Genomic DNA, 23,257 nt, shown 5'->3' with positions numbered 1-23,257 from the left:
CCAAGTGTTGGTTTGCCTGCTAAGCCAAACTTAACAACTGGGGCCTGTAATGCAGGTAAATCACTTCCCATTAACATGCCTGGATCTGTGGTACTTTGGGGAGCCTGTTCTGGATCTTCCAGTTATTGCTTTAATTAGATACAAATTAGAAAGCGAGGGAGGAGGCTGGAGTAAGACATGCACAAAAACCTCAGCCCAGGGATAAAAATACAAGTTAGGGCACCAGATCTTCAGCCAGTTTAAAGCCACTGATGTCAATGGATCTGGCCCCACATGGCCCAGTGATAGGAGTGGGCAGCATGCTCCATTAGCACATAGATTATCATCTGGAATTCTAAGGCCATGAGCTATCTCAGAGAATGTTCCCCACGGCCAGGTGAGATGAAAGGATCCCGGTGCAGTTTCTGTTAGGGAAACAAAATATGTTTGCTTTGCCAGGAGAGTACCGTACCAGTGCAATGCCACTGGGGGTGAGAGGGAAGCCAGGCCTGCTGCATCTGCCTCTTACTGAATAGATTTGTAATAGGCTACAGGGCTCTCATATCAGGAGATGAATAATTTAGAAGTGGTATTTAAAGATTCAGTAGTGTTTCTCCAGACTCTTCAAACTGGTGTAATTTATTTATTTTTAAAGGATTTTCTGCCTTGTCACTCTTAGTTCCTCATCCTTAGGTTCCTTCAGGCTCCAGATCCTTTGTTCTGATTCCTTGAGCAGTTTTTTTGTTTGTTTTTGGCTGTGCCAGCAGAGGTGTGTCTGGTGGGATTGACTGCCATTCATTCCCCTACTGGCATTTCTTCCCCTCCACTGTGAACTTTCCATGCATTTGATCAAATTATGTTAACAACTCAGCTGGGCGTACCACCGCAAATACATGGTAGAATCACGCCCTAGATACATGCATCTTGTCTCAGATTCAGCTGCTTAGATTTATCTCACTGAAGCTGGGAATCTTGTCAGTTCCATGCCATGTAGCTGTTTGGTGTGTGAAAGCTGCCCATCTGTCCTGTTGATTTCTAATCACCATGTGATCTATTGGGGAGGAAGAGAATGCCAGCCATATGGGCTGGGTGAAGGGCAGCGTGGAGGCATGATGCACCCACAGAGTGGTGCCTCAGAGCCACTCCTTGGCCTGGCACAATCAGAAGCCACACTGGAAAGGGGCAGAGGATTGGATTGTTGCACATTCCAAAGCTTGCCAGGGAGCCCAGGGTGCCTCTGTCTGCAGCTGTCACAATGCCATCTAGTGGCAAATAATAGCATTCCACAGCCCAGCTAGAAACCTAACCAAAGACATTTCAGCTTCTTATACTATAGTGATTGTTGCTCTATTAATACCAAGGAGAGGAATGGGCCTGGGCTCCCAAAGATGCAGGGCCTGATGAGGGCTTTAAGCCACTGGATGAGTGAAAAGGGGCTGCTCAGTACCTGGAGGAACTCTTGACTCCGCCAGGGTCTCCCAGGCAAAGCACATTGGTGCTGTGATTTTACCATCCTTCGGAAGGGGGCAGCATGCATTCTCATGTAGTCTTGTGGAGTGGGGGCAGGGGCATACCCTCTTGTCCCTTTCTAGGCAGACTAGCTTTGACAGCCCTAGCCTTGTACAGTGCCTTCACTTCCCCCAGTTTGATTGTGGCTAGCCCAAAAGGGAGGGAAAAGGTGGCCTTGTACCTTCTCTGTACCCCATCTTTACCATGCAGGACCCACCAGAATCAGCACATGGGTGATGGGAACATCCCACAATTTGCAGCATCAGTTCAGGGAACCACTCAGAAGCCTGGATGTTTGCCAGTGCTATGTGAACCTGACAGATCTGCAAAGCTCGTGCTGGAGATGGCCCTCTCAGGAGGTCTCCTGGTCAATGTCTGTGGACAGCCTGTAGCTTTTCTGCTTCCAGCAGGACCAGAACCTGGAAGCACAGCTGCACTGAGAAAGAAAACAGGATGTTAGCCAGACTTCCTTGATTCAGGAGGCCTTGCTCAGTCACATGGGTATTCATCCATTGTGTGTTTCCCAGGAAGGTTCAGTTCCTGTGCGTATGGGGAGGGGGATTTCCATGGATCCAAACCAACCTGAAATGTGAGAAAGTTTGGATCTGGATCCCCTGCTAAGAGCTGCACACAGGAAGCCACTTGCAGTGCATAGTAACAGCACGCTGCAGCTTTATTAGTCCTACAGGCTTGTGAACAATATAAGCAGCCCTGCCCAGAGGCTCCAACTCCCTCAGTTCCTGGGCAGCGCTGGACCCCCACTCTGCCCCAGGTCTTCCCCCCCTCCACCCCTTCCCCCAAACCCCCATCTCCACCCTGCCTCTTCCAGCCCCTGTTCTGCCCCCTCCCACTCCTCTTCCTGCCCCTGCTCCCCCAGTGCTTCCTGAATGCCACTGAACAGCTGATCACAGCAGGCATGAGGCACTGGGAGGGACAGGGAGGAGCTGATCGGTGAGCAGGAGGGCTGGCAGAGGAGGAGCTGATCCGCAAGGCTGCCGTGGGTGCTGAGCACCTGCTATTTTTTTTTTTCCAGCAGATGCTCCAGCCCCAGAGCACCCACAGAGTCAAAGGCCATGGCCCTGCCTCTATAGCAGGTTAAACCCAACCTGGGTCCCAGCAGTCCATCAACCTGGGGAAAGGGCAGCTTTGCAAAGGCTTTTCTTTCCTGTGCATGGTGTGTTTGCTTAGGGGGAGAGGGACAGTTGGTGGCATATCAGTTTTTTACATCCAGTCAGGGGAGCTGAAAAAAGATTCCAGCACCATCAGTTTGTTCCTCCTGCCAAGCATCTGGAAAGCCCCCTTCTGGAGCTAGCCTGAGTTAGGCCATAGCAAGGAAAGAACACTCAGAGCCTGCAAAGTGGCTTTCTGTTGTGTGCTGCTGATTTGGGGCCATATGCACCCTCCCCTGTGTCCGATTGCCCAGAAAGGGAGCACTGAGCTGCCTGCAACAAGGCCTGGGCTGGGCCACCCCTGGACCAGGTACCCTTTGGCAAAGTAGCTGAGTCACAACGTTTACTAGAACAGGATTCCATCCATGTTCAGGGACTTGCCCATCAGCACTTGTCCCCAGCCCTCCCCTGCACCAGCCTGTGTCCCTGCAGTGCTGCTCCCCTGACTAATCCCCAGGGCCTAAAAATCCTCCAAGGGGCAGTCACTGATACTCCAGGCACCAGGAAGACAAGACTCCTACAGCTGTCTTGAGAAGGGATGGTGGCCTCTGGAGTAGATGTTCCCAGACTCCGCCTCCTCTCCCTTCAGCTACTGCCCATGGCCATGCAACAGACAGGATATTATGGTACCACTTGGGCATCTTCTCTCTCAGTGCAACTGATTCCCTCCACATCAGAGGGAAGCAAACAATATGTAGCCTGTGTGATGGTTCCCCTGGGGTGCCACCTGGAATTGGGGTACCATTGAGCCCCCTGACCCACCAGCCTGGGTTCCCTCTCACACTGTGCTGCTCTGTCAAGCTGCAAAGCCCTCCAGCCTGTACTTCACCAGCATTCACGCAGGTAGGAACACACCCAGCTGCAGTTACATGCAGGCTCCAACCACCAGCTTCCAAACCTAGGACCCCAGAGCAGTTCTTGCCCTGCTCAAATCTAGCTGGTATATTGGTTTAATACCTGATCCACCTCTCCCTCAATGTGAAGAGAACAATGCACACTTGTGGTAACCAAGCAGAGATTTTCTCCAAGCACTCCAAAACTCACTGCTTTGGATTAAAACATAAAACAAGTTTATTAACTACAAAGAGATTTTAGTGATGGTGAACAGATCAAAGCAGATTACCTAGCAAATAAACAAAAAATGCAAACTAAGCTTAATATACTAAATAGATTGGGTATGAATTAGATTCTCACCCTGAGAAATGATACAAGCAGACGGCAGATTCTTAAGGGGCAAGCTGCACTTGCTTTACAGTTTGGAATCCCCAGGTCTTTCATACACAGGCTAAAAATCCCTTTAGCCTGGGTCCAGCATTTCCCCCAGTTCACTCTTTGTTCCTCAGGTGTTTCCAGGAGTCTTCTTTTGTGGGGAGTGAAGAACACCAGAGGATATTACTCCTTGCCTTATATAGCTTTAGCATATGACAGGAACCCTTTGTTTCAAAGGCTGATTCCCAGACTGGTTTGTGGAAAAATACTGACATCCCAAGATGGAGTCCAGAATCATGTGGCCTGGTCACATGTCCTTGTAGAGTCATAGAAGCCATTACTTACAGGCTGTCTGGAGTGTTCTCAGGAAGGCTCACCAGGTGGGAAATAAGCTTCTCCTAAGGCCTGTTTTTCCTAATGGCCCATTTTCCTGAATAGGCCCTTCCCAACCAGCTATCTAGACTGAAGACATTTTGTCTAGTGGGTGTTACCCATGTGTAACTACATTTGAAGTACAGATACATAGTCAGTATTTATAACTTCAGATACTGAAATGATACATGCATACAAATAGGATAATCATATTCAGCAAGTCAACTTTTCCAATGACATCTCACATGACCTGTACTGCATAAAATGCATCATAATTATGCTCTAACCATATCATAATATCACTATGAAGAATATGGGGTGCAGTGTCACAGCGTGTAGTCTAGCAGAGACAGAATGGGAGCCTCTGGAGAGCATGCCTCAAACTTTGTAAGTCACAAATGAAATGGCCTAAGGAGCCATCGTGTACCCTTCTCTTGGGGGCCGTTAATCCGGGTCCCACTGTCTGGTGCAGGAGGAGCCTGTAGTCCAGAGAGGCCCCAGATCAGTTGGGTGCAGGAGTGGCTGAAGATCAGGAATAAGGAGCCATGTGAGCATGAGGGGGAGCTCACACAGATCAAAGGATCAGGTATGTGGGCATGTTTGAATGTTCAGACTGCAAGATCTAACTGCAGTTGAGAGAGAGATCATTTTTATAGCTCTATTGAGAGGTATTCATCCATCAAATTATTCTCTCTCCTTTTGAATTAATATCTGTCCTGTTCTACACTACAGCTGCATTCCAGTGTAGCTATCCCAGCAGCACCCCCTAGTGTAGGCACACTGTATTCCAACAGAAGGGGGTTTTCTGCAGGTGTAGTAACACCAGTTTCCTGAAGGACATTAGCCATGCCAGAAGCACTCTGCTGTTGGCATAGCTGCATCTGTACTTGGGGTTTGCCAGCATAGCTCTGGTGGCTAGGGAGGTTTTTTTTTTACCCCCGTCTGACAGACAGATATGCCAGCAAAATTTTCTAGTGCAGACCTAGCCTCCCTCTAAAAACTCAAGACCATCATTCTCCTTATCTCCCAGCACTCCAGCAAGGATAGCAGGGAACTAGTTAGACACTTTAGGCCAAATTATGGTCTTAATGACACCCCCTGTGCAGCATCAGTTCAGCCATACAAGAATATTGGGCAACGTATGGCCTTGTGGGTTTTGAACACATCAGGTCAGATCAGTGAGCATCAATCAAATGCAGTGAAGACCTAGGACATTCAGAGGCTGCCTGCCTTCTTTGGGTGTCCATTGGACCAGGCCAAAGCAGCTCTCACTCTCCACCAGGTGGGATTCATCTCCGTGAAGGGGGTGATTTCCATGTGGTCTCTGTGCTGGATGAATGAGGAGTGGGGCCCCCAGCACATCCGTCATGCAGGGTTAAGCAGATTAATAAGGGAGACCTATAAATCAACTAATGTGAATCCAGGAGATATTTATGGCCTTGTTTCACTTCTCAAAGGGATTAAGTGTTGGGCAATTTATTTCCCTCCCATCCCCCCCCCCGGTAATGGTTAGCCAAGAGCAAAAGGCCCTGAGCTAAGCTCAGAGCCAAGGAGGATTTAAAGAGACTGGACAGCAGACCAGACCCAGAGAGCTCCTAGAAAAGATACTATTTTCCAGACCATGTTGTAGCTGGATGGTCCAGACCACATGGTACAAAGTTGCCAGTGATGGTGAACTACCAAAGCTCTGGCAGATCAATATTGAGAAGGCCCCAAAAGGCTGGAATGATTTCTTAAGCTTTTCAGGTGTGTTCTTTATTGGCCTGGGAACCATTTTGCATCAGGGTGTAATGATGTACTGGAGGTGTAGTGTCACTCTGCTGACTCAGGTTGGCAACCAGGCTCTAACTCCAGTGCAGATGTATAAGGTTGAGTCTCTCTCCAGGGCAAGCAAGAGCTAAGGAGAGGGACAGGAGACAGCTCTGGAAGCATCTCAGACCCAAGTCTGACTTAAAGCCTTGTCACTTCTGTTAGGATTAATGCCAAGCCCCATGACAGGGATATGGACGTGGACATGGTGTGCTGAGGGAAATGGGGGAGGGACTTGACCCTGTGTGCCATCCTGCATGGCCAGTAGGAGGCCTGGAGCAAATGCAGGGCTCTTCAGCTGGACTTTGCAGGCTGAATCGATAAAACTCAGGAGCACCCTGCAGATTTCAAGGTGTTGACCCCCATTCCTCTTGAGTCCCACTTGGTTGCTTGGATAACACTTGCTCCCATTGACACGATCTGCTGTGCTGGGGCTAAAAGAGCTCCCATGGCAGAGGCCTATAAAGGTGAACCAGGAGTGTATGCATAGAATATCAGGGTTGGAAGGGACCTCAGGAGGTCATCTAGTCCAACCCCCTGTTCAAAACAGGACCAATCCACAATTAAATCATCCCAGCCAGGGCTTTGTCAAGCCTGACCTTAAAAACTTCTAAGGAAGGGGATTCTACCACCTCCCTAGGTAACATTCTAGTGTTTCATCACCCTCCTAGTGAAAAAGATTTTCCTAATATCCAACCTAAACCTCCCTCACTGCAACTTGAGACCATTACTCCTCGTCCAGTCATCTGCTATCACTGAGAACAGCCTAGATCCAGCCTCTTTGGAACCCCCTTTCAGGTAGGGAAAGCAGCTATCAAATCCCCCCTCATTCTTCTCTTCCGCAGACTAAACAATCCCAGTTCCCTCAGCCTCTTCTCATAAGTCATGTGTTCCAGTCCCCTAATCATTTGTTGCCCTCCGCTGCACGTTTACCAATTTTTCCACATTGTCCAGTTTTGGGCCCCACACTACAAGAACACAGTACTCCAGATGAGGCCTCACCAATGTCGAATTGAGGGACGTGATCGTTCCCCTTCTATCTGCTAGCAATGCCCCTACTTCTACATCCCAAAATGCCATTTGCCTTCTTGGCAACAACGGCCTACTGTCAACTCATATCCAGCTTCTCATCCACAGTAACCCCTAGGTCCTTTTCTGCAGAACTGCTGCCTAGCTGTTTGGTCCCTAGTTTGTAGTGGTGCATGGGATTCTTCCGTCTTAAGTGCAGGCCTCTGCACTTGTCCTTGTTGAACCTCAGATTTCTTTTGGCCCAGTTCTCTAATTTGTCTAGGGCCCTCTGTATCCTATCCCTACCCTCCAGCATATCTACCTCTCCAAGTTTAGTGTCATCTGCAAACTTGCTGAGGATTGCAATCCACACCATCCTCCAGATCATTTATGAAGATATTGAACAAAACTGGCCCCAGGACCGACCCTTGGGACACTCCACTTGATACTGCCTGACAACTAGACATGGAGCCATTGATCACTACCCGTTGAGCCCAACGATCTAGCCAGCTTTCTATCCACCTTATCCATTCATCCAGCCCATACTTCTTTAACTTGCTGGTAAGAATACTGTGGGAGACAGCGTCAAAAGCTTTGACAAAGTCAAGGACTAACACGTCCACTGCTTTCCCCTCATCCACAGAGGGAGTCTTCTCGTCATAGAAGGCAATTAGATTAGTCAGGCATGACTTGCCCTTGGTGAATCCATTCTGACTGTTCCTGATCACTTTCCTCTCCTCGAAGTTCTTCAGAATTGATTCCTTGAGGACCTGCTCCATGATTTTTCCAGGGACTGAGGTGAGGCTGACTGGCCTGTAGTTCCCCAGATCCTCCTCCTTCCCTTTTTTAAAGATGGGCACTACATCAGCCTTTCCAGTCATCTGGGACCTCCCCCAATCACCATGAGTTTTCAAAGATAATGGCCAATGACTCTGCAATCACATCCACCAACTCCTTTAGCACTCTCGGGTGCAGCACATCTGGCCCCATGGACTTCTGCTCATCCAGCTTTTCTAAATAGTCCCAAACCAATTCTTTCTTCACAGAGGGCTGGTCACCTCCTCCCCATGCTGTGCTGCCCAGTGCAGCAGTCTGGGAGCTGACCTTTTTCGTGAAGACAAGAGGCAAAAAAGCATTGAGTACATTAGCTTTTTCCACATCCTCTGTCACTAGGTTCCAACTCATTCAGTAAGAGGCCCACACTTTCCTTGACTTTCTTCTTGTTGCTAACAAACCTGAAGAGACACTTCTTGTTACTCTTAACATCTCTTGCTAGCTGCAACTCCAAGTGTTATTTGGCCTTCCTAATTTCACTCCTGCATGCCCGAGCAATATTTTTAAACCCTTCCCTGGTCATTTGTCCAATCTTCCACTTCTTGTAAGCTTCTTTGTGTTCAAGATCAGCAAGGATTTCACTGTTAAGACAAGATGGTTGCCTGCCATATTTACTGTTTCTACACATCGGGATGGTTTGTCCCTGTAACTTCAAGAAGGATTCTTTAAAATACAGCCAGCTCTCCTGGACTCCTTTCCCCATCATGTTATTCTCCCAGGGGATCCTGCCCTTCAGTTCCCTGAGGGAGTCAAAGTCCACTTTTCTGAAGTCCAGGGTCTGTGTTCTGCTGCTCTCCTTTCTTCCCTGTGTCAGGATCCTGAACTCAACCATCTCATGGTCACTGCCTCCCAGATTCCCATCCACTTTTGCTTCCCCTACTAATTCTTCCCGGTTTGTGAGCAGCAGGTCAAGAAGAGCTCTGCCCCTAGTTGGTTCCTCCAGCACTTGCACCAGGAAATTGTCCCCTACACTTCCCAAAAACTTCCTGGATTGTCTGCACTGCTGTATTGCTCTCCCAGCAGATATCAGGGTGATTGAAGTCTCCCATGAGAACCGCGGCCTGTGATCTAGTAACTTCCATTAGTTGGATGAAGAAAGCCTCGTCCGCCTCATCCCCCTGGTCTGGTGGTCTATAGCAGACTCCCACCACGACATCACCCTTGTTGCTCACACTTCTGAGCTTAATCCAGAGACTCTCAGGTTTTTCTGCAGTTTCATACTGGAGCTCTGAGCAGTCCTCCTGCTCCCTTACATACGATGCAACTCCCCCACCTTTTCTGCCCTGCCTGTCCTTCCTGAACAGTTTATATCCATCCATGACAGTACTTCAGTCATGTGAGTTATCCCACCAAGTCTCTGCTATTCCAATCACATTATAATTCCTTGACTGTGCCAGGACTTCCAGTTCTCCCTGCTTGTTTCCCAGGTTTCTTGCATTTGTGTATAGGCACTTGAGAGAACTTGCTGTTTGTCCTGCTTTTAGTATGAGGCAGTAGCCCTCCCCTCTCACGCTCTCCTGCTCGTGTTTCCTCCCGGTATCCCACGTCCCCACTTACCTCAGGGCTTTGGTCTCCTTCCCCTGGTGAACCTAGTTTAAAGCCCTCCTCACTAGGTTAGCCAGCCTGCTTGCCAAGATTCTCTTCCCTCTCTTCGTTAGGTGGAGCCCATCTCTACCTAGCACTCCTTCTTGGAACACCATCCCATGGTCAAAGAATCCAAAGCCTTCTCTCCGACACCACCTGCATAGCCATTCGTTGACTTCCATGATTTGACAGTCTCTACCCAGGCCTTTTCTTTCTACAGGGAGGATGGATGAGACCACCACTTGCGCCTCAAACTCCTTTGTCCTTCTTCCCGGAGCCACATAGTCTGCAGTGATCTGCTCAAGGTATTCAGCACTCCACTCACGCTCCATCTTCTAGAGGGGATCAACAATCTGCCTAGGCCCTCCTTCCTCAAACAGTTCAGTCACAGTCCAATGCCAGATGGTCACAGGATCCTTCCCCCCCAAGTGCTGAGTGGAGGAAGATGCAATATTTAAAGGGGATCATTTTGCATTAAAGATCCCATTGATCAGGCATCACTTCCACCAGTGGTATGGAGTGTGGGGGCATGGTACAGATTTCAGGAGAATCTGTTAGAGAGCAAACAGAGTAGCAGCAGATGCGGAGGACAAGGCAGAATAGCAGAGGTCGGGTGTGGAGAGAGGAGTGACAGAAGGGAGCAGTAATAGCTACTGCCCTGGGGTCCCCGGGGTGCAACCTGGGGGGACCGCTGTGCTGCCTTAACTCACTAATCTGGGTTGTCTCAATGCTTTACTGGTAACAAGCAGCAAGCCCCTCCAAGTGCTGTAACCGCTCAGTATAACCGCCTGTGGAGCCCTATACCCAGCCAGATTGCATGATCTGCTTCCAGAGCCACCCCTGAATCACAGAGAGCAAGACACCTGCCAAATCCCCCAGCTTTGCACCTCAGGAATACTCCACCTTGGACTGCTCAGGACCCCTTCTTGAGCAGTGCAAGTTTATTAATTGGTTCACCACTTCATCAATGGAAAGTGGACATACACCAGCCTTTGTAACCTGAGCAGATTTACCAAGCACTTCAGTCAAACCCACTGGTACGGATAAACATAATAAGTTTATTGATTATAAAAGATAGATTTTAAGTGCTTATAAGTGATAGGAAAAAAATCAGAGTATTTACCAAAAGAAAATACTAGATAAGCATGCATCTAAATCCTCAACCTCATTAGACTAAGCAATATCTGGACTAAGCAGTTTCTCACCCCACTGAATACTGCAGATTGGTTACAGTCTTTCATATGCAGGCTCTCCCTGTCAGCCTGGGGACCAGTCTCCCCACCTACAGCATTCTTGTTATCTTCAGCATAGGTGGGGGAAGAGACAGGACAGACAATGCGGCCTCTGTGCTCTCTATTTTATATCCTCTTTCCACATGCTTGGAGAACACAAGACCAGGCATGTCTAGTGGGCATTCCTGAGTCAGGCAAGTTTGGGCAATTCCCCTGGTGTGGCCTTATGCAAATGAGTCATTGAATTATAATTCCCTTGCTGGTCAATTGGTTGTTCGATACCCGCCCAGGTGTTTGTTAGCTCTTGTTGTTTCTGAGGAGCTAATATCTGGGCAATTCCCCAATTTACAACATATTTTAGTGACAATCATACAACATAATCTCATAACTTCATATGCACTAACGATATACATATTTAGATAGAACACTGGCTTTCAGCAGATCATAGCCAGTCCCACAATACCTTATATGGCATGCTTTTATGAAATATCACACATAAATGATGAATCTAGGGGTTACAGGGTGCTCCCCCAAGGTACAGAGTGTCACAGCCACTACGCAAAATTGTTTTTACTGGGGGAAGAGTGGTTTGTACATTATGACAGCACTAGGCCTCAGGATATCAGGCTTCCTGACAGATCTTGGGCAGGTCACTTTGCCTCAGTTTTGCCATCTGCAAAAGGAGGCAATGTAATCAACTCTCAGAAGGATTGAGTGAGGTTATATTCATGAATGGTTGGGAAGCATTTTGAGCTCAACAGATGGAATACGCTAAGAGAAGGACAAAGTATTATCTGGCTCATCCCTCATATTAAGCCTAATATATGGCTTATAAAGGGTTAACAATCAATCAATGGGGATTATAACAGTTGATTAAGCAGTTATTAAGAGTCCCACAGGTCAATAGACTGTTTATAATTGTTTAATTTAGCATGCCTCCTGCCCTTGAGCTAGACTCAGCTATGTGTTATAACCATTCATAACACATCGTGCTCATGTCTGTAACATGTTTATAACATCCATTCATCATTTATTACCCTTTGTAAGTTAGCTATAAATGAAACCTGCATCTAAAGTGTGGACACTATATGCAGTAATGAGCTGCCAAAATCTTAACCGGTTCCCTCCTCACCCCACGAAGGGGTTGTAGCCCATCCCTGCCCCCCAGGACTCCTGCCCCATCCAACACCCTGTGTTCCTTGACACCCCACCCTGGGACCCCTGCCCCATCCACCCCCCTCCCCTGTCTGCCCCCAGAACCAGGCAGGAGGGTCTCGTGGGCCACCGTAGTGTGTGTCTACCCTGCCCCTAAGAGCCAGAGGGACCTGCCAGGGGGCAAGGTGGGGAGTCCTGGCGTCACTTACCTGGGGCAGCTCCCAGGAAGCATCCGGCAGGTCCCTCTAGCTCCTTGGGGTGGCGTAGCGTAGCTGGGGGGAGCAGCTGCTCCCCCCACTGATCACATCAAAAGTGGCACCTTAGGCACCGACTCCGTGGGTGCTCCGGGGCTGGAGCACCCATGGGGAAAATTTGGTGGGTGCAAAGCACCCACCAGCAGCTCCCCACCCCAACCCACACCCGGCCCCAGCTCACCTCCGCCTCCTCCCCTGCACGCACCGCCCTGCTCCTCTGTATCCCCGCCCCCAGCTTCCCACAAATCAGGTGTTCACGCAGGAAGCCTGGGAGGGCTTTGCACTCAAGCCCAGGGAGGCTGAGGTGAGCTGGGACGGGGAGCGGTTCCCCTGCGCCCCACCCCCAGGTTACCTGCTGCAGCGCGGGTGGCCCTCCTCGCACCCCCCCAGGTCTGAGCGCGAACAGCTGATTTGCGGGAAGCCAGGGAGGGCGGAGAAGCAGAGCAGGGCGACATGTTCAGGGGAGGAGGCAGAGGTGGAGCGGAGGTGAGCTGGGGCCAGGCGGGGAGCTGCCAGTGGGTGCTCTGCACCCACCAAGTTTTCCCCATGGGTGCTCCAGCCCCAGAGCACCCACAGAGTCAGTGCCTAAGGTGCTACTTTTGACCAGTTGTTAAATTTAGAAGCTTTTTTAGAACCAGTTGTCCCTCACAAGGGACAACTGGTTCTAAAAAGGCTTCTAAATTTAACAACTGGTTCCAGCAAACTGGTGCAAACCAGCTCTAGCTCACCACTGACTATATGTTGTATTCTCTGTAGCAAACCAGACCACAACTGGGGTTGCATCCTGGAGCCCTGCCTTTGCTCTCTTGTTTTCTAGTGGTATTGGAATAACCCCTCAAGGGAATGGAATGTATCAAGCCAAATTCCTCCTTGGTACATGTAACAGGGTAGGGGTCCCCAAGCACCCATTTCTTTGGGGTAGGATGCTCAATGGACTTCCACTGATAAGACTGTCCTTCTTTGAAGGACATTAAGGTCTAAGGGTCCTAGTCAGTGGCAAATCTCTGGTTTGCGGGGTAGCGGCCAGAGTCAATGAGGAGTCCCTGATTCACAGGGCAGTGGGCAGTCCCCTGGGGGAGGGTGGCAGCCTAAGGTAGGGGGACCCAGACCCTCCCTATTCCACTGGGAGTCAGCCCAAGGGGCTATTAGTGGCAGAGGGTTCTGCCACTGAGGTCATCAGGGATCCAATCGCAACACACTGCCTGTGTCCCCCCCGGGCTACTTCCTACCGTGGTTCTGGTAGCAGTAGTTGAGGCATCTTCGAGTTGCTTGGCTGGGGCTGTTCCTGGTGTCTCCGCCTCCTTCTGTGTATCAGCAGGTGTCTGGGCATCGGCTGGGGCCTCAGCACTTTGGGCTTCCAAAAAGTGGGTTGATAGCTACTCCCTGGCAAGAGCCTGTAGACTATGTCCTTCCACTCTGGTGGGCAGCCGCAACTGAACTGGGCTTCCTGCCTTTATAGAGCCATTGCATCTGGAGCATGCCCAGTAGGGCCATGGGGGCGTGGCTTCCTCAGCCACTAAGGAAGAATTAACCCCTTCCTGTCCAGTGCAGGGTGAGTACACCCCATCACAGTGCAACTCCCCTGAAATCATAGATTCCTAAATTTGGAAGGGACCGTGATGATCATCTACTCTCACCTAAGAATGTGGGGGCCTTTCACTTTTGCAGACCAAGACATAAGAAGATACAAGGGCTAGGAGTCAAAGTTAAACAAATTAAACTTTGAAATAAGGTGAATTTTCTTGGAGACAGAATCTTTAAGCACAGGAGCACCTTACAGGGATGGTGATGAACTCACCGTGGCTTGGAGTCTTTAGAACAAGATTAGATCTCTTTCTAGCAGACATGCTTTAATCCAGCTTCTGGGAGAAATTCTACAACCTATGTCCTTGGGGGGTGGGGGACAGGCAGGGCTGGCTCTAGATTTTTTTTTGCTACCCCAAGCTCCGAGAGCACAACTGCCCAAGCGAAAAAAAAAAAGCGGAATGCTGCCCCTGGAATTGTAGCGCCCCAAGCACATGCTTGCTTTGCTGGTGCCTAGAGCCGGTCCTGGGGACAGGTCATACTAGCTCATCTTAGTGGTGTCTTTGGCCTTAGCCTATGAATCCATATCACAGGCCAAAGAACCGCACCTAATAATTTCTGCATCAAGCCCATCACTTCTGTTTGAGCTACAGGCTCTCTTCTGGGAAGGATCCACTCTTGACTTAAAGACTGCAAGTGATGGAAAATCTACCACACCCCCAAATGAACTGGTCTGATGGCTAATTACTATCACCCTTAAAACATGGTGCCTTATATCTCATCTGACTTTGTCCGCTTCAGCTTCTAAACCTTAGCTCTCATTACTCCTTTTTCATAGAATATCAGGGTTGGAAGGGACCTCAGGAGGTCATCTAGTCCAACCCCCTGCTCAAAGCAGGACCAATCCCCAGTTTTTGCCCCAGATCCCTAAATGGCCCCCTCAAGGATTGAACTCACAACTCCAATGCTCAAACCACTGAGCTATCCCTCCCCCCTGCTAAATTAAAAAAACATCTGTTATCAGAAATCTCTTCCCACATAGGCATTTGTAGAATATGATCAAATCACTACTCTAGCATCAGCAATTGGTCTCTCACTGTAAGACAGGTTTCCCAGAGCTCAAATCATTCTTGTAGTTCTTGTCTGAACTGTCCTTTCAATAAACTACATAAACAAGTGTTTGCATCAGGGATGAATTTGACCTCATCCTGTCCACTTTTGCAGGGCCTGTAATTCTGTCCACAGCTTTCCAAGTGATGATCACATCCTGGGCCAAACACAGGGCTGTGAACATTACCAGATTAATGGTGGGAGAGCTGGGTGTGAACAGAAACCATCTATGAGGAAGGAAACAAAAATACATGGCAGATTCATGGGGGTGTGCTCAAATACAACATACCCTTTCCATTTCCATGTATGATGGGCTTTTGACATGATTTTACCACCTTCTGCTCCACATTATTCCTCTTCTTTTTAAGGATGGAAATTGCCCCCTCTTTTTGTCCAGGGCAGTTAAATGAAATTAGGGCATTGTCCTTTACCTAGAGGCACTTGCTGAGCAGACAATAGGAGCTGATGCATTTCATGGCAGTGAATAGCACCATCAGATATGGCTCTCTGAAGTGCTTTGCATTACAGCCCTAATCCCCAGTTAATGTCACCCAGCACGTGTCTGCCTGAAGGCTAGTTATTACCGAGTCACAATTTTCAGGCATCTTGTGCTGATTCCCTATTGAAGTGTCACTTTGGAGAGAGGCTCCCAGGCAAGGGCAGTGAGAAGGGGCTAAGAGCTAGCTGGCAATATGGCAGTATGGGGCTAAGAGTCAGAACTCAAACCAGAGTGAGACGCTGCTTCCTGAGGGAAAGTGGGGACTTATTTTCTTGGACACAGATCCACAGAGATGGCCGAGGAGAGAGACATGGAGCAGCAGCATTCAGGGGATGGCTCGTGGCTGTTTCAAGCAGGATCTCACAGACAGGGATGTGGGGACACATATAGACCCTGCTCCATGGCGTCAGATACTGGGTTAATGCACTGCCCTGAGCAGCTCTGCAGCAGGTATCTGCCCTCATGTTACCAGCTTCAGTGATCTGGCCTCTCCTGAAGACGGCCCACTCCTGCAGCCCTGCCTTCAGCAAAACCACTCCTATGAGAGAGGCCCGCAGGATCAGACCCTTGGCACCTACACCGCAAGAGAACACCATGGTAGCCTGGCACTGAGGGAGACCTGCTGCCCTTGGGGGAAAAGAGGAGCCTGGGGAGTTGCACAGGTGCCCTAAGATCCTAAGGATTTCTCTGTAGATCTCAGAACATGGGGATGACTGAGGTTGGAGAGCCATGCCCTGTGCTGCCCAGCTAGCCTAGTAACTTTACACATGGGAGGGTACAGTTCATCCTGCAGCTGGTGGTGTGCTATGGAATGAAAGGTGACATGTAAACACAATCATTCTTATTGTTCAACACTGAACCAGGGCTCCCATGATCCTCGTTGCTTCTTAATGATACTGCACTCTTTATGTATTCAGCATGGCACTGCTAGATGTACAGTACTAATCATACCTAGCTCTTGTAGTATTTTTAATCAGTAGATCTCATCATCTTTTCAAATGCAGTCAGTATCATTATCCTCATTTTACAAGTGGGGAAATTGAGGCATAGAGTGGCAAAGTGACTTGCTCAAGGTCACCCAGCAGGCAAGGAGCAGAGCTGACAATAGAAGCCAGGTCTGAGTCCCAGACCAGAGCTCTATCCACTAGGCCACACTGCAGTACTAGCCCCTGTCAGTGGTGTCATGGCAGTATCTGTGGCTTTTACTCTAGAATGCTGGAGTCAGGTGCCTTGGCTGCTCTAGGGGTTGGCCTCTTCAGGAGCAGAGAAGAAGTAACGCAGGAGGGCCAGATTCTCTGTGGCTGGTGTCAATGGATGAAATTGCACTGAAGTCAATGGAGCTGCACCCATTTACCCCAGCTGAGGATCTGTCCTGGAGAACTTTCTGGCTAGGCGGGGTGGGGGAACCATAGGGAAGAATGAGCAATGCCTTGTCCTCCATAAACATCAGTGGGGAAATCATGGCAGTTTTATCATTGACTTTAGTGGATTTAACCCCAAAAGTTTTACTCTCTTTGGGCCATTCAGGGGCATTTGAGCAATGTGTTGGGTCGTTTTCAGTCCATCTTCAGGCACCCATATTACAAACACTCTGCCACAGTTGGTCCCCTTGTTGACAGTATCCACAGAAGGGTAGAAGAGAACAGTCCATGGAGATTGAATTCTCCTTTGAGTTCAGGCGAGGCCCCTCCAGGAGACACATATGCAGGATGGCACAGTTTGTGCTGTGCAGTAGTTGAATAGAAAGCTGGCTAGATCGTTGGGCTCAATGGGTAGTGATCAACGGCTTGATGTCTAGTTGGCAGCTCGTATCAAGCGGAGTGCCCCAGGGGTCGGTCCTGGGGCCAGTTTTGTTCAACATCTTCATTATGATCTGGATGACTGGATGGATTGCACCCTCAGCAAGTTTGCAGATGACACTAAGCTGCGGGGAGAGGTAGATACGTTGCAGGGTAGGAATAGAGTCCAGAGTGACCTAGACAAATTAGAGGATTGGGGCAAAAGAAATCTGATGAGGTTCAACAAGGACAAGTGCAGAGTCCTGCACTTAGGATGGAAGAATCCCATGCGCTGCTACAGGCTGGGGACTGACTGGCTAAGCGGCAGTTCTGCAGAAAAGGACCTGGGAATTACAGTGTAAGAGAAGCTGTATATGAGTCAACAGGTGCCCTTGTTGCCAAGAAGTCTAATGGCATATTGGGCTGCATTAGTAGGAGCATTGCCAGCAGATCAAGGGAAGTGATTTTTCCCTTCTATTCAGCACTGGTGAGGCCACATCTGGAGTACTGTGGGCCCCCACTACAGAAAGGATGTGAACAAATTGGAGAGAGTCCAGCGGAGAGCAACAAAAATTATTAGGGGGCCGGGGCACATGACTTATGAGGAGAGGCTGAGGGAACTAGGCTTATTTAGTCTGCAGAAGAGAAGGGTGAGGGGGGATTTGATAGCAGCCTTCAACTATCTGAAAGGGGGTTCCAAAGCAGAGGGAGCTAGGCTGTTCTCAGTGGTGGCAGATGACACAACAAAGAGCAATGGTCTCAAGTTGCAGTGGTGGAGATCTAGGTTGGATATTAGAAAAAACTATTTCACTAGGAGGCTGGTGAAGCACTGGAATGGGTTACCTAGGGAAGTGGTGGAATCTCCATCCTTAGAAGTTTTTAAGGCCCGGCTTGACAAAGCCCTGGCTGGGATGATTTAGTTGGGGTTGGTCCTGCTTTGAGCAGGGGGTTGGACTAGATGACCTTCTGAGGTCTCTTCCAACCCTAATCTCCTATGATTCTATGAATAGCTTCAACCTCCAGGTACCTCCCGATAGCCTGAACCCCCAAAGACACACAATGGGTTTGACCCTGCTGGAGCGGCTGAGCCCTCAACACCAGACAAATTCATTGGAGGAGTAATTGGTTCTATCAGCTGCTCAGGATCAAGCCCATAATAAAGGCTCCATCCAAGCCCTGTTGCCCTGTACAGTGCCAATGCCAGGCAGATATGACTGCAGGTCCATTGAAGGCTCTGGGGCATTGCTAAACCGCATTGAATTAGGCTATGTCTACACTGTGCACCTTACACAGTGTCACACAGCAGTGCCGATGTAAAGTACACAGTGTAGCTGCTCTTTGTCAGCAGGAGAGAGGTCTCCTACTGACAAAATAAATCTATCCCCAATGGGGGTGGTAGCTTTGTCGACTGGAGAGCGTCTCCCACTGACAAAGCACTGTCCACACTGGCACTTTTCGTCACTAAAACTTTTGTCGGTCAGGGATGTGTTTTTTTCACACCCGTGAGCAACAAAAGTTTTAACAAGGAAAGTGCAGTGTAGACATAGCCTTAGTCGCTTAATAGTTAATAAATCCTGGCTTTACTAGTAACTTTGTGAGCCAAGACGACTTTTTCTAGTGCTAATTAACCAGCAAACGAGCCTTGTTGGTGTCTGTTGTTTTTCCATTTTAATTAACAAGCCCAAATTATTTTGAGCTGATTAGGAGAATCAGCCAAGCAGGGTGGATCAGCTGAGCAACAACCACCCTCTCCACAGCTAGAAAGGGCTGAGGCTGGTTGGCATGGTGGAAGTAAATTGAATGGCTAAGGGGTGAGATGTCACACATTTTCAGTTCATTAGCTAGGGTAGCGCTGTGACATTAGTGCTGCTGAATGTGGCCATTTTATCGACTGATTCACACTCTGTGATTGAATGGAGGAGGGAGTTTTGTCCGTAAATAAAGCCCATAAATAAGCAAACATTTAAAATATATGGACACAGAGCAATCAATAAATTGCCTGCAGTGTGTGAGGGTGGGGAGATCATTACATCAATGCCTGTAAATTAGAGATGGGAGGGAACAGTGAATTTTTATACCTCTTTGGGCAATGATTTCCCAAATGTTGGGGGAGCCAAATGCTCAGTGATCTCTTTGAAAGCATAGGCCTAAATTCTGAAATGCAATTAATAACTTTTGGACATTAAGTCATTGAGATCCAGTGTAGAGGTCTCAAAATGGAGCTGGACCTTTGAGTAAATTACACTGGTGCTTTCCATACTGCCATATCACCAGGTAGCCCGATGCTATTGCAAGTCTTGCATTAGTTATTTTTTCTTAAAGCTTCAACTCCTGGAGTCATGTGATTGTTGGTTTTCCTTTTAAAAGAACATTTCTAGCAGAGAAAAGCTTGAAAATGTGACCCCCCTTAAAGAGTCTCACACAAGGATGATGATATTTAAGCCAGTCTCGTGACTCTTTAAGTCAGTCTCAAGGATTTTTTTTTTAGCGCCGAACTCGTGATTTTTGAACGCTTGTGGCTGGCAAAACTGATGCTCTATAATGGCAAAGTGTTGTCAGGCCCTCCTGTATGGGGGTGGGGGGCAAGGTGTCCTAGTGTTTTAGTGTTTTAGACTCCTGCTGTGCCTCTCATCCTAAGAGATCAAAGCACCATGCAAGCACTAATCGGCAAGACACACCACTCCTGTGACTGGGAGCTCACAGAAGGGGAAATTGTGATACAGAGAGATTGAGTGTCTTGCCCAAGCTCATACAACTGGTCAGTGACAGAGGTCCCTAACTCTCTGTCCCCTGTTCTAACCCTCTCTCTTCCATGCCAATGGTAGTCCAGATTCTGATCTGTTAGTTACATTGGTGTAAATCCAGAGTTACTGTGAATTTACACAAGTAAAACAGAGATCAGAGTTTGGCCTACTGGATCTGAAAGTTTCACAGCTCAGAGTAAAGCCATCATGGCCCCAAGCCCACAGTTAGATATGTGTAGATGAACTCTTGTACCTGCATAGAGCCACTGCAGGATCAGAGCCCAAGCCAGCATGTTAGCAGGCCAGGTTGTCAAACACCTGTTCACGGATGGATGGCCATTGACTCCAGGGAGGGGAAAGGCCTCCCAGGCTCAGATACTTCAGTGATGAGTCTACTTACGGCAGCGATTGGAATTCTAGGTAAGTGAGAGAGATTCATTACTCAGTTAATTAATAAATTATTCATTACTCAGTTAATTAATAAATTATATATAAATAATTATAATAAATAAATAAATAATAAAGGTGCCCTTGTGGCTAAAGCACAGGACTGGCAGTCAGTTGATCTGTGTTTCCCATTCCTGACTCTACCACTGATTCACTGAAGGTATGTCTACACAGCAAAGATAAACCCACCACTGGCCCATGCCAGCTGACTCGGGCTGTTTCATTGCTGTGTAGACTTCTGGGCTCTGGCTAGATCCTGGGATTTAGGACACTGCAGTGGGAAGGTTCCAGAGGTCAGGCTCCCTCCCAAGTCAGTTGGCATGGGCTAGCTGCGGGTATCTGGTTGCTATGTAGACATACCCTGCATGACCTTGGGCTGGTGACATATCTTCTCTGTGCCTTTGTTTCCTTATCTGCAAAATGGGGATAGTGCTTTCCTACCTCCCAATGAAGTTTATTACTGTCTATAAAGTGCTTTGAGATCCTCATATGGAAGGACAAAGTGTTATCATTAATATTCCCGAACTGGGAAGGCCGATTCTTAACACCAACATATGTAAACATGAAGTGATGAGTTTAATATATTAACTGTATGATTTAAACAGTAGCTAACATATCTTGGAAAGCTTTGAATCCCATATATGTTTCCTTTCCCCTCATTCTTAACTACAAGGCACACCTGGGGAAAAGCAGGACCTTCTAAGATGTCACCTGATCCTGCTGCTCGTTTCCCCAGCCTTCTCCTCTGGTTGTTGTGACACAAAAATCACAATCATGAGGTCTTAGTCTGAAGACCTTGCGTTCATCTGGAGGAAGAAGTAGCAGGACAGGACCTCCCAAGCAGTCCACATCCTTTGTTGATCCAAACCTCTCTAGTAATGAAGGAAGAGAGATCCTAGACTGTCAAAATCATTCAGCCAAATTGTTCTTCCACAGTTTTCTTTTTCACATTTCCTGCACAGGAGCAGGTGACCTTATACAGTGTAACAAATTGAAGGATTAGCAGGAATGTGTTCGAATGCCCCTTATTGGATGGAATCAGAACTTCTTAACTCCCTATCACTGCCCACATTGGATGGAATCAGAACTTCTCAACTCCGTATCACTGCCCCTTATTGGATGGAATCAGAACTTCTTTGCTGCCAAAAGATTAACTGCTACAGAGCAAATGCATGTGTCTGTGGAGCCTTATTCCATGGCTGTGCGGGCATAGTAAAAACATCTCCTGTAAACCCTAGGTATTTGTTAGAGATGGCCCCAGACCAGAACCTGAGATCTAAATCTCCACCTCCACCCTCATTTGGGCATGGGGGAAGCTGTAACTGAGTGCACAGGTCCAAGACAAACCACTACAGTTTTATTTCCCAGGTCAGATCCAAAACCAAAAGGGCTTTATTTGTCATTTGGATGCAGCTCAAGATGGTGGAAATCTTTCAGAAGCATCTAATTTCATGAGATCTCCACCATTCAAGATGGCAGAATTCTTGAGAGACTTCTGCCATTTTGGAGCTGAAACTGAGATGTATGTGCCACTGAATCCAAACCTGAATTTCAACTCCAATCCCACCCTAAGCTTCATTCACATCTACATACCAGCTTCTCAGGCCCAGGCTAGGACTTATGAATCATGCAACAATTGCCTTTTGCCATCCTGATTTGAAACTCCCCAAAAGGGTGCAAGTCCCTTTTCCTTCTGGCATTGGCCATGAAGTCATGAGCCAGTCACTCTGTACCTTCCAGAATCTTATGGAATAAATAGTTTGTGGAATGAGGGAGAAAAGTTAGCAAAGTCTCCATAATCAGTGCTGGTTCTGGCTGACATCATGCAAAAAGCCAGGAGACTTTTTTTCTCTATGGAGGGATGGGTTTTATTATTACTATTCCTTTATAATTTTTGTCAGAGATCCATGTCTTTGAGACGAAGCCAATTTGTTTGCCAATAACAAATCTTTGAGCTCACCCAGTCAGAGGTGACAGGAAAGTCATTTTGGCAGCTTTCAAGTCATCCCAATGCTCTTAGCCATTTCAAAAGAAATGGGAAGGATAGAAAGCAGCAGTGACATAAAAACTAGATGGGGGAATCGTGTTCTTTGCTGGCTGGAATAGCTGCTTTCTGAGCCTTATCTTGACGGAACAGACAGAGGAGTAAGACACAGAGAAGCTAGTGTACTCTGCAGAGAGCTTGTCGGCTCAGAGAGTTTACCAATGTAATCTGGAAGCTTTTATTTCCTTGTTAAATATGATATCAGCAAACGGCAGCTGGACTGAAGCAGAATGATGATGGCAATCTGTGCTCCCCAAAATCACTGGCCAGATGGGGGGGGGGGGTGGCATGGATACAGCGTCTCTATTAAATCGAACTCAGCTCAGATTAAATGCTTTTCAATCCAATCCAATTAACTCTCAAACTGACTAGTAATGCTTTCGCTAATATACCCCCTTCAGCACATTTTTCCCCTTTCCTGTCACAGACCGCTGCTGAAATGTAATCAGGGCTGTAGATTACCATGTGTGGGAAATGAGAGTTCAAACCTGGTTTAATCAGATAAAAGGGTGGTTAATTGCAGCCTCAGACCAGCTGACACACAGGGCAGAAGGAAAGGGGAGAGGGCAAGTGGCATGCAGTGTTTGTGTGTGGCTACGGATGGGCTCAAAATGCTCAAATTAGAACTGCTCAAAATGCCCATTCTTGCTCTTGAGAAATTTCAAATATTGTTCTGGGGTTTTTTTCTTTTCAAAATTTCCCACATTTTTTCTATGACAAAAGCCAAAGTATTTTGGGTTTTTCCAAAAACTGTTTTTGATTTTAAAAAAATTCAGTTTTTGAAAACTGAATATTTTTGTCTTTCAGTTTTTCATGGAAAAAACAGAAAATTTCAACCAACATTAAAATTTTCTCTGAAAATGTTCATTTTCATCAAAAAGTCACTTTTTGCAAGAGGAATATGTTGATGGAAAAGTGTTGACCAGCTTTGTTATCAATAGACCCAGGAATCACATTACTCCTTCAGTGCAGGTTGGTTGGCTGTTTGTTTCTCAGG

The sequence above is a fragment of the Eretmochelys imbricata genome, chromosome 10 (assembly GCF_965152235.1).
Source record: "Eretmochelys imbricata isolate rEreImb1 chromosome 10, rEreImb1.hap1, whole genome shotgun sequence".
Classification (NCBI taxonomy): Eukaryota; Metazoa; Chordata; order Testudines; family Cheloniidae; genus Eretmochelys; species Eretmochelys imbricata.
This window is presented reverse-complemented; position numbering follows the sequence as displayed.